We start from the raw sequence: 14,902 nt of genomic DNA, 5'->3' as shown, positions 1-14,902 counted from the left end.
TTGGTGGCCACAGTAGAGGCTCTTTGATTGGTGGTAGGGAAAGCCTCAACACGTCCTGAAAAGGCATTTACTAACACAAGGAGAAATCGGAGCCTCCTCACAGGGGGCATATGGGTGAAGTTAACCTGCCAATCTTGTCCTGGCAGATGTCCTCGGGTTTGATGGGTTGGAAAAGAGGGGGTTTTAAATTTGATTGAGGGGAGACCCTTTGACATATGGGGCATTGTTGAGAAATGGTTTAAGCTGTGCTTTTATTTCTGGGGTCTTGTAGATGTGGATGTCCAGGAATTGTTGGATAGAGAACTGATTGGCATGAAATTGTCATGAATGTCCTGGAGGATGGCGTTCCTGTCTGCTTCTGGGAGGAGCAGCTTATTACTGATGAAGCAATAGGGAGCTTAAAAAAGTGCCCTGGCCGCAGTGGCTCACGCCTGTAATGTGGCTGAGGCAGGCGGATCGGATCACCTGAGGTCAGGAGTTCGAGACCAGCCTGCCCAACATGGCAAAAACCCATCTCTACTAAAAGTACAAAACATTAGCCGGGCATGGTGGTAGGCACCTGTAATCCCAGCTACTCGGGAGGCTGAGGCAGGATAATTGCTTGAACCCAGGAGGCGGAGGCTGCAATGGGCTGAGATCATGCCACTGCACTCCAGCCTGGGTGACAAGAGTGAGGCTCCATCTCAAAAAAAAAAAAGTGCCCCAGCAGCAGCCAATTATTGTGTTTGTTGAAGCAGGTAAAAGAGAGGGTTGTTCCAGGTTAAAGGAAAAATATACTGGCCTCACGCCTGTAATCCCAGCACTTTGGGAGGCTGAGGCGGGCAAATCACCTGAGGTCAGGAGATTGAGACCCGCCTGGCAAACATAGTGAAACCCCCTCTCTACTAAAAATACAAAAAATTAGTTGGGCATGGTGGCGGGCGCCTGTATTCCCAGCTACTAGGGAGGCTGAGGCAGGTGAACCTGGGAGGCAGAGGGTTGCAGTGAGCCAAGATCGCCCCACTGCATTCCAGCCTGGGTGACAGAGGACAGAGCGAGACTCCATCTCAAAAAAAAAAAAAAAAGATATTGGGGAATTTCTTGATTTGCTGAGGCCATTGTGGCTCATTTGTCAGCCTTGTGATTTCCTAAGGAAATATGACCCTCATTTGATTGGTGTTGCCTGCAGTGAATTATTGCCACATTTTGGGAGCAAGGCAGCCTGTAACAAATGGTGAATGAGCTTTCCATTAACAAACGGGGTTCACTTTGTGGTGAGGAAACTGCATTCACTCCAAATTTGGGCACTGGAATGAATGATGTCCTATGCATATTTGGAGTCGGTGTAAATATTGACCTGTTTTCCTGCTGCTAGGGTTAGGGCCCTGGTTATGGCTATTAGCTCTGCCTGCTGGGAAGATGTGCCTGCTGGTAAGGTAGAGGCTTCTACGACTCTTTAGGGAGGGAGGACGGGGATGTCATCACTGCATCCTTCCATGATAGCATACCCTGCTGAGAAAGGAGGAACTCTGGACACACTGCTGTCTAGAAACCAGCCTGGAGCTCCCTTTATAGGTGTGTTGGTTAAATGATGGAACGTGATAAGGGAGTCATCAGTGATATTGGTGCAGGAGTGCAGGGATGACTCTAAGAGGGGTGTTGAGGGTACAAGGGTGGTGGGGTTGGGAGGGGAGCATCTACGGAGGGAGAGAAAGGATTGGAGAATGGTTGAGTGCTGGGTCTGGATGCAGGAAGGGGATACTGTTTGAAGTGCCCTGTGGCTGAGCATATCTTGCAAGTCATGTGATGAATAAACTTGCCGGGGTTTATAGAAGGTGAACTTTTGCGCCTCTGGGATAATTAAAGAGGCTGTGGCTAAAATTTTCAGGCAAAGAGGCCAACTTTTATAGATAACATCTAGCTGCTTGGAGAAGTATGCAACAGGTTGAAGAGAGTCCCCTGTGGACTGGGCCAAAAGGCCTAACGCTCAGTTTTGGGAGCTGTGTAAGTATAAATGGAAAGGTCAGCTGGGGTTAAGGAGACCCAAAGCAGGGGCCCGGGTTAGAGCTTCTTTTAGGTGGGACAAAGCATGATGAAGTTCAGGGGTAGGGACAATAAGCTCAGCAAGGTTTCCCTTTGAGGCCTCCTATAATGACTTGGCAATAACTACAAAATTGGCAATTCATAGCTGGAAATACCCGATGAGTCCCAAGAAAGACAGACAGTCTCTTTTGGTATGAGGGAATGGGATGCTCTGGACCATCTGCTTGTGTGCTGAGGGAATTTCCCAAGTGGCACGGGTAATCATGAGGCCCAGGTATGAAACTCTGGAGGAAGCTAATTGGGCCTTTTTTTTTTTTGGACACCTGGTAGCTGTACTGGGTGAGGGAGTTTAAAAGGGTGACAGTATGCTGAATAGAGAGTTCCTCTGAAGGGGAACAGAGCAGCAGGTCATCGACATAGTGAAGGAGGATGCGAGGTGTTTGGCAAAGCTTAGAGAGGTCTGCTTGAAGGGCTTGTCCAAAAAAGTTGGGGGGCTGTACCTGAAACCCTGGGGGAGGACAGTCCATATGAGCTGTTGAGAAATGTTGGTATCTGGATCCATCGGGTAAAAGCAAACAGGTTTTGGGAGGAAGGGTGTAGAGGTATAGCGAAAAAGGCATCTTTAAGGTCTAGTACTGAAAAATGGCTGGTATGAGGGGTGATTCTGGAGAGGAGTGTATAGGGATTAGGAATGACTGGGTGTGTAGGGATGACAGCAGAATTGATTTGATGAAGGTCCTGGAGAAGCCGGTAGGACCCGTCCAGTTTCCAGATGGGGAGAGTAGGGGTGTTATGAGGGGAATGGGTTGGAATGAGGATGTTGGCAGTTAACAGTTGGGAGACGATGGGCGTGAGTCCCCGAAGCTTCTCAGGGCTGAGGGAATACTGTCAGACTGTAATCTAATGAGAAGGATCCTTTAATGAAATTTTATTGGGGAGCGGTGGGCCGCCACGATTGGATAATTTGTGTCCCAAACAATAGGATTGGTTTGAGTGATAATGCTAAGGTCAGGTGTTGGCTCCTTATCTTCAGGTAGGGAGAATTTTGGTTCCTGGCATAAAAGTAAGTGAGGATGGCTTTGGCCAAGAGCCCTAAGGTGGAGGAAGCCACTCATTTGTACAACAGGTCTCTACTTAGAAGAGGCACAGGGCAATGTGGGATTAACAGGAAGGAATGTATGGGGTGACGTCCCAAAAGGAACAATATAAGGGGGGTGTTTGGAAGGGAGTTTTCTGAATGCCCTTTATGCCAACAACAGAGATTGAGGAACGAATTAGAGCTGTGGGGAACAATCTTGGCAGAGGGAAAGACGTGAGCAAAGGTAAATGAAGGAACTTCTTGCCGTTTGCTATTTCGATAAATGAAGTTATCTAAATCCCTTAAAACTTGGTGGTCGAATGTACCGTTTTCAGGCCAGTGGTTGCCCTTGTCCAATTTGTACTGAGGCCAGGCAGTATTGCAAAAGAATATAAGACACTTCACTTTAATGTCCCCCTTTATACCAAGTTTAGAAAGTTTACAAATCAGGAAACCTAGAGGGGAGGAAGGAGGAATTTGAGATTGATTGGAGCCCATTGAGATTTGACAAGGGAAGGTCAGGGGTGTCTGCCATTGGACTAGGCATCCCCAGAAAAAGGGCAGAGATGGGAGATCCTCTCAAGAGGAGGTAGACTGAGGGGAGAGGTCAGGCATCCCTGAACATCACCCTCCCAAGGTCCCTGATGGTCCTGATTGTCCCCAGGGGACCGGAACTGCGGACCTGAGTTTCCTGGGTAGCACAGGACAGACAAGTAGGGGTAAACCTTACCAATTAGTGTCTGGTGTAGAAGGAACTGGCAAAGGACCTCTCAAACTGGAGCCGTGGGGGAGAAACAGAAAGTAAATTGCTCAGATCCAGCAGTTGGAGGCAAAATTCTGGGTCTCGGAATTTTGAGAACCCATCCGGGGGTATCCCTGGCCAGAGCCTCGAAGTCCTGTTCTGTCAGTCAATTACCCAGGCAAATCACTTTAAAAAAAGACAAAGGGGGCCGGGCGCGGTGGCTCACGCCTGTAATCCCAGCACTTTGGGAGGCCGAGACGGGCGGATCACGAGGTCAGGAGATCGAGACCATCCTGGCTAACATGGTGAAACCCTGTCTCTACTAAAAAAATGCAAAAAAACTAGCCAGATGAGGTGGCGGGCGCCTGTAGTCCCAGCTACTCGGGAGGCTGAGGCAGGAGAATGGCATAAACCCAGGAGGCGGAACTTGCAGTGAGCCGAGATCTGACCACTGCACTCCAGCCTGGGCAACAAAGCGAGACTCCGTCTCAAAAAAAAAAAAAGACAAAGGGTGGAAGGACGAGGCGAGAAGCCAGAGAACCCTCAGGATCCAAGAATTAGCCCAGGATGAGCTGTCGGGGCCCACTGCTTCCTGGGTTGCAGGAGAGTTCTCTGCCCCAACACTCATCCTGGGTTTTAGCAGCAAGTGTTGGAATAGAAAGATGAAGGAAAGAAGAGGCAAGAAGGCAGCTCTACAGTGGAGATGGATTTATTTATTTTTATTTATTTATTTATTTATTTATTTATTTATTTATTTATTTTTGAGAAGGAGTCTCACTCTTTCACCCAGGCTGGAGTGCAGTGGCGCAATCTCGGCTCACTGCAAGCTCTGCCTCCCGGGTTCACACCATTCTCCTGCCTCGGCCTCCCGAGTAGCTGGAACTACAGGTGCCCGCCACCACGCCCGGCTAATTTTTTATATTTTTTAGTAGAGACGGGGTTTCACCGTGTTAGCCAAGATGGTCTCAATCTCCTGACCTCGTGATCCACCCACCTTGGCCTCCCAAAGTGCTGGGATTACAGGCGTGAGCCACCGCGCGCCGGCCTGGAGATGGATTTATTAAGAGTAAACCTGAGAAGGGTTTCTGGCCAGCAGGCTAGGGAGCAAGCTTCTCATATAGCCTGAGGCTTTTTAAAGGGCCTGGAGGGGGAAGTGTGCTTTTTGTTTTGTTTTGTTTTTGAGACGGAGTTTCACTCCTGTTGCCCAGGCTGGAGTGCAATAGTGGGATCTCAGCTCACTGCAACCTCCACCTCCCGGATTCAAGCAATTCTCCTGCCTCAGCCTCCCGAGTAGCTGGGATTACAGGCGCCTGCCACCACAGCCAGCTAATTTTTTGTATTTTTAGTAGAGACCGGGTTTCACCATGTTGGCCAGGCTGGTCTTGAACTCCTGACCTCAGATGATCTGCCCACCGCAGCCTCCCAAAGTGCTGGGATTACAGGCGTGAACCACCGCATCCGGCCTGGAAGTGTGATTTGAGGAAAGATTCTATGGGGAGGAGTTGAGGAAGTGCTGGCTGGTTGTGACTATGGGGGACTGTGTGAGGCTCTATTGCAGTTACAGCCTTATGCTCTGTTGAAGCTATGGGCGGGGTTGACATTTGCGGACAGTTTTGAGACATGGAAACGATACTTGAAGATGGTGGAGTCTTGTGAAGATGGCGGGGCTCTTGTCCTATCAGACATAGCCTGTTGGAGGCCCCTCTCTCTTGGCTCCTCAGGGGCCGGCATGGCCACCTCAATCCCACCAGCTTTGAGACCTCGACTTCTGTGTGGGCCTCAGTGTCCTCATCTGCAACTTGGAACAAAAACTCAGTCCTCAGCCAGCAGCTCTGGGGAGCTGGGAGAAACCAGGCAATCAGACCAACAGGTGGGCAGAGGAGAGGGTTCCAGGAGACAGTTGCAAAGCTTCCTGGAACTCTGAGAACAGAGAACCCTGGGGGTGGGGCTGGAGCTTTCTAGGGGCTGCCAGTGGTTGAGCCCAAGGGCCGAGGCAGCAGCTGGGGGCCCTCTGCTGTGAGGAAGAGGTCCCAGCTGGAGGTGGGGAGACGGGTCACCTGGCTTTGCAATCTGATGGGCAGGGAGGAGAAAGAGGCTATGGTGCGCGTGCATGGGTGCATTGGAAGCTATAAGGCTCTAGTGCGCAGGGCCGATGGGCTCTAGGACCCTGGAATTCTCTCAGCAGCCGCCCTCACACTGGCCAGTACCCAAGGCTTATTAGTATTGTGATCGCTATTATTGAAGGACCCCCTCTCCCTGTCTCCTGCGCCCACCCACAGCTGTCCAGCCTGGGGGATGCGAGGATTCCCTCCAGGTGTTCACAGCTGGGGTTCTGGGCCAGAGATTACCAGAGTCTGAGCAGCCTTGGGGACGCTGAGGCAGGGGACCGGGGAGGAGGGCACCTGGAAAGCTGGTGGGGAGGCGGTTTATGGGAGGCCCCACAGGAAGAGAGGACGCCCTTCCCTCCCATCCCCCGCAGGGAGGAGCTGAGGCTGGAGCCTGGGAGGGGAAGATGGGAAAGGCGCTCGTGGCAGAAGGAACAGCGTGTGCTAAGGCCGGAGTGCTAAGGCCGGAGTGAGGCAGTAGCTGAGAACCAGTTGTGTCTGGCCAAGGGGCCGAGAGGGAGGAAGGAACGGGTGGCGCAGCAGGGCACCCATGGCAGGGCCTTGAATGCCCGGATAACTCATTCATCGCTCCTAGCGCGGGGCTGGGCCGCCCTTGGGCCCCTGGGGAGGGCATCAGGCAGGATCATTTGTCCCTCCCTCCGCCCCCTCCCTTTCCCTCTCCCTCTTCTCCTCCTCCCGCCCCTACCCTCCTCCTCCCCGCTCTCCCCGGCCCTGTCCCGGGAAGGCTGGACCGGCCCGCGGCTCCCGCTTTCAAGTCGGCCTCCCGGAGTCTCCGGAGCCGTCCGAGCGCGGGGGCCGCGGGCGCAGACTTCAAAGCCCGCCGCCCCCAGCCAGATCCGGCTGAGGGAGGGGCGGGCGAGCTGAGGAGGGAGGCAGGTTTCGGCGGATTCCCCTTTCATCCCGCGGCTGCAGCCGGGCGCAGACCTCGGGGAGGCCCGGCGCGTCCCCGCTGGGCAAGTCCCTGCAGGGCCGCGACCGGGAAGGGAGGGCTGAGAGCGCCACGAGGCCGCGCCGCTGAGCGGGGGAGGGCTGAGCCCAGACTGGGGGCCTCGCCCGCCTGAGCTGTGGGACCTCAGGCCAGCCCCTGCCTGTCGCTGGGCCTCAGCTTTCCTAAATGCCCTGCTCCCTGCCCAGGAAGCCCTGGCACGGGACCTTTCTGGGGAGGGGCATTTGGGAACATTCAGTGGCCCTTGGACAGCTGCGATAGGAACAGGAAGCTAAGCTGGGAGCCCGGGCTCTCCTTGGGGTACCTGCCCCTGATCCCACTCATCCCACTGGGGAGGAACCGCTTCCTGCATCAGCCAAGCCCTGCCCGCAGTGTAACCTGTGGTCCAGCCTGGCCCTCTCTGCGCCTCAGCTTCCTAGAATGCTGAGGGGGTGGCGGCTGAATGCCCTCGCTCCGGGTTGAGGTGCAGCGCACTTGTCGTCCTGTTTCCCGGTCGGTAAAGTAAGGGTGGAGGGAAATACTCTCCCTTTCTGGTGTAACCATAAGGAAGTGGCTGCCTGACGTTCTGTAGCCGTCCGCGTGCCCCACCCAAGCCCCACAGAGCCCCATGCGTAGATGAAGGACATCCTTTTTTTTAGGTGAACAGCTGAGGCAGAGGCGGTGTCGCTTGCCCCAGGTCTCAGCTGGCAGAAACTGGGACCTGACACAAAGTTCCTTGGGCTTTCCTCCAACCTTCCTCCCTGCCGACGGTCCCCGCTGATTGCAAAACAGTCACAGGGGAGGTGAGTCCGGGCTGGGAATTTGGAAAGCGGACATTGACATAATGTGGTGTGCAAGGGCAGGAGTAGTATCCCCCCGGCTTTACGGACCCAGAAAGAGACACCGGGAGGTTGTGAAGCCAGCCAAGGGACAGAACTGGGTATTGACCCAGATTTTGGAGGCCCCAGAGACTTGAGGTTTAGCCACTGCCTCCGGAGTGAGAGGGGCAGGGCACTTACTGTGTGTCAGGCCCAGGCTGGGAAGCATTTTGATCAGCACAAGAACCCCAGCTGGGAGGTGGCATTGTAGGAAAGGGGTCCAGATCCAGACCCCAAGAAAGGGTTCTTGGGTCTCTGGCAAGAAAGAATTCAGGGTGAGTCCATAGAGTAAAGTAAAAGCAAGTTTATTAAGAAAGTAAAGGGAGGCTGGGCGTGGTGGCTCATGCCTGTAATCCCAGCACTTTAGGAGGCCAAGGCGTGCGGATCAAGAGATCGAGATCATCCTGGCCAACATGATGAAAACCCATCTCTACTAAAAATACAAAAATTAGCTGGGCCTGGTGGTGCATGCCTGTAGTCCCAGCTACTTGGGAGGCTGAGGCAGGAGAATCGCTTGAACCCAGGAGGTGGAGGTTGCAGGGAGCCAAGATCACACCACTGGACTCCAGTCCGGCAACAGAGTGAGAAGAAAAAAGAAGAAGAAGAAAAAAAAGAAAGTAAAGGAATAGGCCAGGCATGGTGGCTCACCCCTGTAATCCCAGAACTTTGGGAGGTTGAGGTGGGCAGATCACCTGAGGTCAGGAGTTCGAGATCAGCCTGGCCAACCCCATCTCTACTAAAAATACAAAAATTGCTGGGCGCGGTGGCTTAAGTCTGTAATCCCAGCACTCTGGGAGGCCGAGACGGGCGGATCACAAGGTCAGGAGATCGAGACCATCCTGGCTAACCCGGTGAAACCCCGTCTCTACTAAAAAATAAAAAAAAACTAGCAAGGTGAGGTGGCGGGCGCCTGTAGTCCCAGTTACTTGGGAGGCTGAGGCAGGAGAATGGCGTGAACCCGGGAGGCGGAGCTTGTAGTGAGCCGCGATCTGGCCATTGCACTTCAGCCTGGGCGACAGAGCAAGACTCCGTCTCAAAAAAAAAAAAAAAATACAAAAATTAGCCAGGCGTGGTTGCATGCGCCTGTAATCCCAGCTACTCAGGAGGCAGAAGAATCGCTTGAGCCCAGGAGGCAGAGCTGAGATCACACCATTGCACTCCAGCCTGGGCAACAGAGCAAGACTCTGTCTCAAAAAAAAAAAAGAAAGTAAAGGAATAAAAGAATGGCTACACCATAGAGCAGCACTGCGGGCTGCTGGTTGCCCATGTTTATGGTTATTTCTTGATGATATGCTAAACAAGGAGTGGATTATTCATGCCTCCCCTTTTTAGACCCTAGAGGGTAACTTCCTGTCATTGTCATGGTATTTGTAAACTGTCATGGAGCTGGTGGGAGTCTAGAAATGAGGACAACCAGAGGTCACTCTGGTTGCTCATCTTGGTTTTGGTGGGTCTTGGCCAGCCTCTTAACTGCAACCTGTTTTATCAGCAAGGTCTCTATGGCCTGTATTTTGTGCCAGCCTTTATCCCATCCTGTGACTTAGAATGCCTTCACTGTCTGGGAATGCAGCAGTCCAGTAGGTCTCAGCCTCATTTTGCCCAGCCCCATTCAACATGGAATTGCCCTGGTTCAGACACCTCTGACAGTGATATGACCATTGTGCAGGCCTGGGACTGAGACACAGAGAAGTGAATGGTGAGGCCAGGCACGGTGGCTCATGCCTGTAATCCCAGAACTTTGGGAGGCTGAGGCGGGCGGATCACCTGAGAACAGTGGTTCGAGACCAGCCTGGGCAACATGGTGAAACCCCATCTCTACTAAGAATACAAAAATTAGGCCAGGCGCGGTGGCTCATGCCTGTAATCCCAGCACTTTGGGAGGCCAAAGCAGGTGAATCACCTGAGGTCAGGAGTTCAAGACCAGCCTGGCCAGCATGGTGAAACTCTGTCTCTGCTGAAAATACAAAAATCAGCCCATCGTGTTGGCAGACACCTGTAATCCCAGCTACTCTGGAGGCTGAGGCAGGAGAATCGCTTGAACCTGGGAGGTGGCGGTTGCAGTGAGCTGAGACCGCATCACTGCACTCCAGCCTGGGCAACAGAAAGAGACTCTATCTCAAATAAAAAGTAAATGGCGGGCCCCAGTCTCACCAGAAGTGACTGAGTCAGAATTGGAACCCAGCCTCTCTGGCTCCTATGCCCCTGCACTTGATTTAGAGCTTTGCCCAAAGACAGCTGTACTGCTTACCCACCGCACCAAACATCGCATGGTTCCAGGGCCCTGGAAGGGTGTCTCTGCATGGGGCCTAATCTGCCAAGAGGGGGGCAATTTTAAAGGGCCTCCAGCAAGATGCTGAATGTACCCAGGCTGGTGGGCTGGGACAGGTGCCCAGGTATCTAGCAGATGCCAGCCCAGCCCAGAGATTTAAAATTCCTCCCTGGAAAATCAGATAATCAAAGAAGTCAAATACCGTGAAATGAATGTGATCCTTGCCAGAAGCCCAGAGGGAACATCTGAGAAGCACTGCATGGCAAGTGCAGGCACGGGACCCTCCCCCTTGCCGTATCGGCAGGGAAACTGAGGCACAGTATGCGGCAGGGAGATGCTCACAGATAGGACCCCCACCCCTTTGCACAACGTTCATTCGGGGCCTTCTCTGTGGCAGTCTCTGTTAGGGACCTGTCCAGTCTCCGCATTCTTGGAGCTCAGGGGCTACTGAGTATGGTCCGTGTGTGCCAGCAATGCCACCGCTGTTCCATCCTGATTGTGGTAAGTGCCACAGAAGGAGAACTGTGGGGAGCTGGCTTCATTTGGGAGGGCTTCCCTGAGGAGGTGACATCTGAGACCTGATGTTAAGTGGGAACCCATGAAGCTGGTAGAAAAGCATTCTGGGTAGCGAGGAGGGCACGTGCAAAGGCCCTGGGGTGTGAAGGAGTTTGGCTCAGGAGCTAAAGGAGAAGCCAGAGGCCTGCTGCAGAGTGTGAGGGGAAGCATGGAGGGGGAAGAAAGAGAGAGGAGGAAGGAGGCAGACAGGCCAGGGCCTTTGGGCTCAGAAGAGTCCCCAGGACTTCAGTGCTGGAGGGCCAGGGAGGGACAAGCAGGGAGAGTCAAGGCTGGCAACCAGGAATCCTGCCGGACGTGCTCAGGGACACCCCAGGACTGCAAACCCCAGGAGAGTCCTTACTGGGAGCAAGAGAGCAGAGGGAGCAGCCTCCAGCCTTGCTCTAAAGCCTGCTCTGTTCTCTCCTAAAAGAAAAAGCAGATCAAAAGGAAAATCTGCAAGTTAGATTTACCCTTAATTCTATTAAACCACCAAAAACTGTCGGAAAATAATATTAAGGTATTTTTTTTCTTTTTGAGATGGAGTCTTGCTCTGTCACCCAGGCTGGAGTGCAGTAGCATGATCTCGGCTCACTGCAACCTCCGTCTCCCAGGTTCAAGCGATTCTCCTGCCTCGGCCTCCCAAGTAGCTGGGATTACAGGCGTGCACCACCACACCCAGCTAATTTTGCATTTTTAGAAGAGATGGGGTTTCTCCATGTTGGTCAGGATGGTCTCGAACCCCTGACCTCAGATGATCCGCCCGCTTCAGCCTCCCAAAGTGCTGGGATTACAGGCGTGCACCACCACGCTTGGCTAGTTTTTGTATTTTTAGTAGAGATGGGGTTTCACCATGTTGGCCACACTGGTCTCCAACTCCTGACCTTAGGTGATCCACCTGCCTTGGCCTCCCAAAGTGCTAGGATTACAGGCATGAGCTACCATGCCCGGCTCATAATGTTAGGGTCTTAACTTCACGAACGCTAGAAATTTCAGCCTGGAAGGCCCATAGAGACCATTCCCTGTCCTCCCAGCATTGGGGATGGGGGAGGGAAGCCAAGAGGCTCTGGGTGGGAAGGTCTAGCCGTATCTGTTCAGCCAGTGGGCCCCTCCCCATCCTTCTTGGGCAGGCCCCCAGGTGTGGTCTGGTCCTTCTCAGAGTGCGCTGTTTACAGGGATGGGCTGTTCCTCTGGTAGGATGGACAGCTGCTTGGAGGAAGGGGGTGAGCGTCTCTTTTTTTTTTTTTTTTTTTTTTTTGAGAGGGAGTCTTGCTCAGTTGCCCAGGCTGGAGTACAATGGCACAATCTCAGTTCATTGCAACCTCTGCCTCCCGGGTTCAAGCGATCCTCTCACCTCAGCCTCCCAAGTAGCTGGGATTACAGGCATGCGCCACCACACCTGGCTAATTTAAAAAATATATTTTTAGTACAGATGGGGTTTCACCATGTTGGCCAGGCTGGTCTCAAACTCCTGAGCTCAAGTGATCTGCTCGCCTCGGTCTGCCAAAGTGCTGGGATTACAGGCCTGAGCCACCGAGCTGGCCAGGGGTGAGCAATTCTTACTCCTTGTCTAGGGAAGGAGGGAAGGAGAGTGAAGGGAGAGGAAGGACAGGAAGGAGGAGGGAGTCAGAGGAGAAGAAAGCGGGAAGGAGGAGGAAAGAGAGGGGGAAAAACAGAGAGAAGACAGGGAGACAGGAGGCAAGCAGAAGGGAGGGAGAGAAGGGAGAAGAGAGGAAGGGGGAAGGGAAGAGAGAAAGGAAGGAGGGAGGAAGGAAGGAGGGGAGGGAGGGAGACATGAGGGAGTTAAGGGGGAGGGAGGGAACAAGAGGAGAAAGCAAAGGAGAGAGAAGGGAGGGAGGAAGGAAGGGTAAGAAGGGAGGAAGAAGAAAATTAGGGGGTAGAAGGAAGGGGGCAAGAATGTGGAGGGAGGGGAGAAATGAGAGGAGGAGGGGGAGAATGATGGAGGGGAGAATGAGGGAGGGGAGGAGGGGAGGGGGAGAGGAAGAAGGAAGGGGGAGGAAGCTGTGCTGAGTGGCAGTCACTGGGGAGGGGTGTCCCCACTGTCTGTCACTTCCCTCATAATGGTATCAGCTCCTCCCCGCTGCTGGCCTTGGGCCAGGGATCTCCAGGTGGCGCCCACCTAATCCTCACAAAGGACTTGACCTCAGTCACCCAGCTCACCAGACCCCAAGCCTGGGCAGCTCGCCTGAGGTCTTCCACCCCAGGCCCTCCCTGGGCCTAACCCACGGGTTGACTCAGGAGCCAGGTGCCATGCGTGTCCATGCATCCATGCGTGTGCTCTGAGTGTGTATGCAAGCGTGCGTGTGTGGTTAGGTGTGCAGAACTGGGCAGGACTGGCTGGGCTTGGATCCTAGCTTTGCCACTTCCTGGCTGTGTGACCTTGGGTGAGTGACCCAACCTCTCTGTGCCTCAAGTGTGAGGAGTAATGGAGTTAATCAGAGAAATCCCACAGCACAGTGCTGTGTTCAACTTTATCTACTATGATTATTATTCCAAAAGGGCTGACCATGAGATTTCTTTAGGAATGGGCTCTAAACTGGAGGGAGGGGTTCGAGGATGGGTCTCAGAAGGTTCTAGAAGGGCCTAGAACTGGTTGTAAAGTTTTTGTTGTGGGGTGGGTGTTTTTCTGGACAAAGCAGGTCCTGAGCTTACAGCATTCTCATGACACCCTAAGGTTGTGTCCCTTGCACCAGGGTGGATGGCACCTCCAGTACTTTGGAGGTTTCATGCCACACAACTTTTTATTTTTTTATTTATTTTTAATTAATTAATTTATTTTTTAAAGAGATGGTGCTGGGGCCGGGGGGTGGGGAGGGTCTCACCTTGTGGATCAGTCTGGTCTCAAGTTCCTGGCTTCAAGCGATCTTCCTGCCTTAGCCTCCCAAAGTGCTGGGGTTACAGGTGTGAGCCACACACAGTTTTTGAGGGGCTGCTGTCACTTGCCTGTGGCTAGTCAGGACAGGACCCAAGTTGTCCTGCAGACCTGCCACAGTCGCCCACAAGTGGGGCCACACGTGCTCAGAGAAAGTGAGCCCCTTCACTCGGGAATTCTTTAAAGGCTGAGACAGCAACACACTTTGTATCTAAACCAGCGCCCTTCTCCAGGATAGGGAGGCACAAAACCAGATTTCAAAGGCGAGCTTTGGATAAACAAACACAATTAAAATAATGCTTCAAACCCAAATGGTGAACAGAGCAGCAGCCCCAGGCACGTTCAGCCAGCTGATGCTGGCCCTGCCTGGCGACCAGACAGGCCCAGGGGGCACTCCAGGAGCCTCAGTGGTACAGCTGGAGCCTAGGAGACCAGGCCCCCAAATCTGCCCCACGCCCCCAGCGAGCCACCTAGCCCGACCCATCCTCCAGGCCTAGCGGGGACTCCTGCCAGCTCCATCCTGTGGCTCTGTCAGGCTGAGAGACTCCATTGCCCAAACCTCACCTGCTGAAGTTGGGGGCTTCTCCATCTGGCATCAGGGAGATTGTAAGTCTGTGCTGAGGGGCAGTGCCCACCTGGGGAAACATGAGCCTGCTCCTGGGGGGGCCACTGCAGCTTGGTGAGTTCCCACCCTGGTTCTGCTGTGTGGCCTCAGGACAGTGGCTGCACCTCTCGGAGCCTCGTGTGGAAATGGAAATCATCACAGTACCTTTGTGGCTCCCTCCTTGGCAGCCCTTGCAATTAGGGCAGGAGAGAAGCTGTGAGGAGGCTGAGGGGGTTTGGTGAGCACGCGGAAGGACGTGGATTCCACTGTGCCAAGGCCCCGCTCTACGCCCGGACCACCAGAACACCCACACTTGCCGTGTGACACTCTGGGCTCCCGTTTCTCCATCTATACAATTCAGTGGCCTTGAGAGAGCCTTGTATGATTTCCTGGTCGGACTGTGAAGTGAGAAGCTAAGTGCAGAAGAGTGTGTACAATACAGAATGTACGTGAAATCCTCACGAAAATACGAAAACCACGCATGCGCAGGCCTCCTTGTGTGTGCACAGAATACCTCTGGGAGGTACACAGGAAACTGGGTTACCCAGTGGGAGGGACCAGGGTTAGGTGAGAGACCAGCAGGGAGGGGCTTTCTTCCCACTGGTTTCTCGTTTGTGCCTTCCAAATGCTGTGCACAAGTATGCTATCTAGTCAATATTCAGGTGTAGGGGTATTTTTAAAGGCCTCTGGTCAGGCACGGTGGCGCACGCCTGTAATCCCAGCACTTTGGGAGGCTGAGGCAGGCGGATCACTTGAAGTCAGGAGTTCAAGACCAGCCTGGCCAACATGGTGAAACCCTGTCTCTACCGAAAA

Source organism: Macaca fascicularis, chromosome 15 (genome assembly GCF_037993035.2).
Source record: "Macaca fascicularis isolate 582-1 chromosome 15, T2T-MFA8v1.1".
Classification (NCBI taxonomy): domain Eukaryota; kingdom Metazoa; phylum Chordata; class Mammalia; order Primates; family Cercopithecidae; genus Macaca; species Macaca fascicularis.
The sequence above is the reverse complement of the archived record's forward strand: the minus strand, read 5'-3'. Positions refer to the sequence as shown.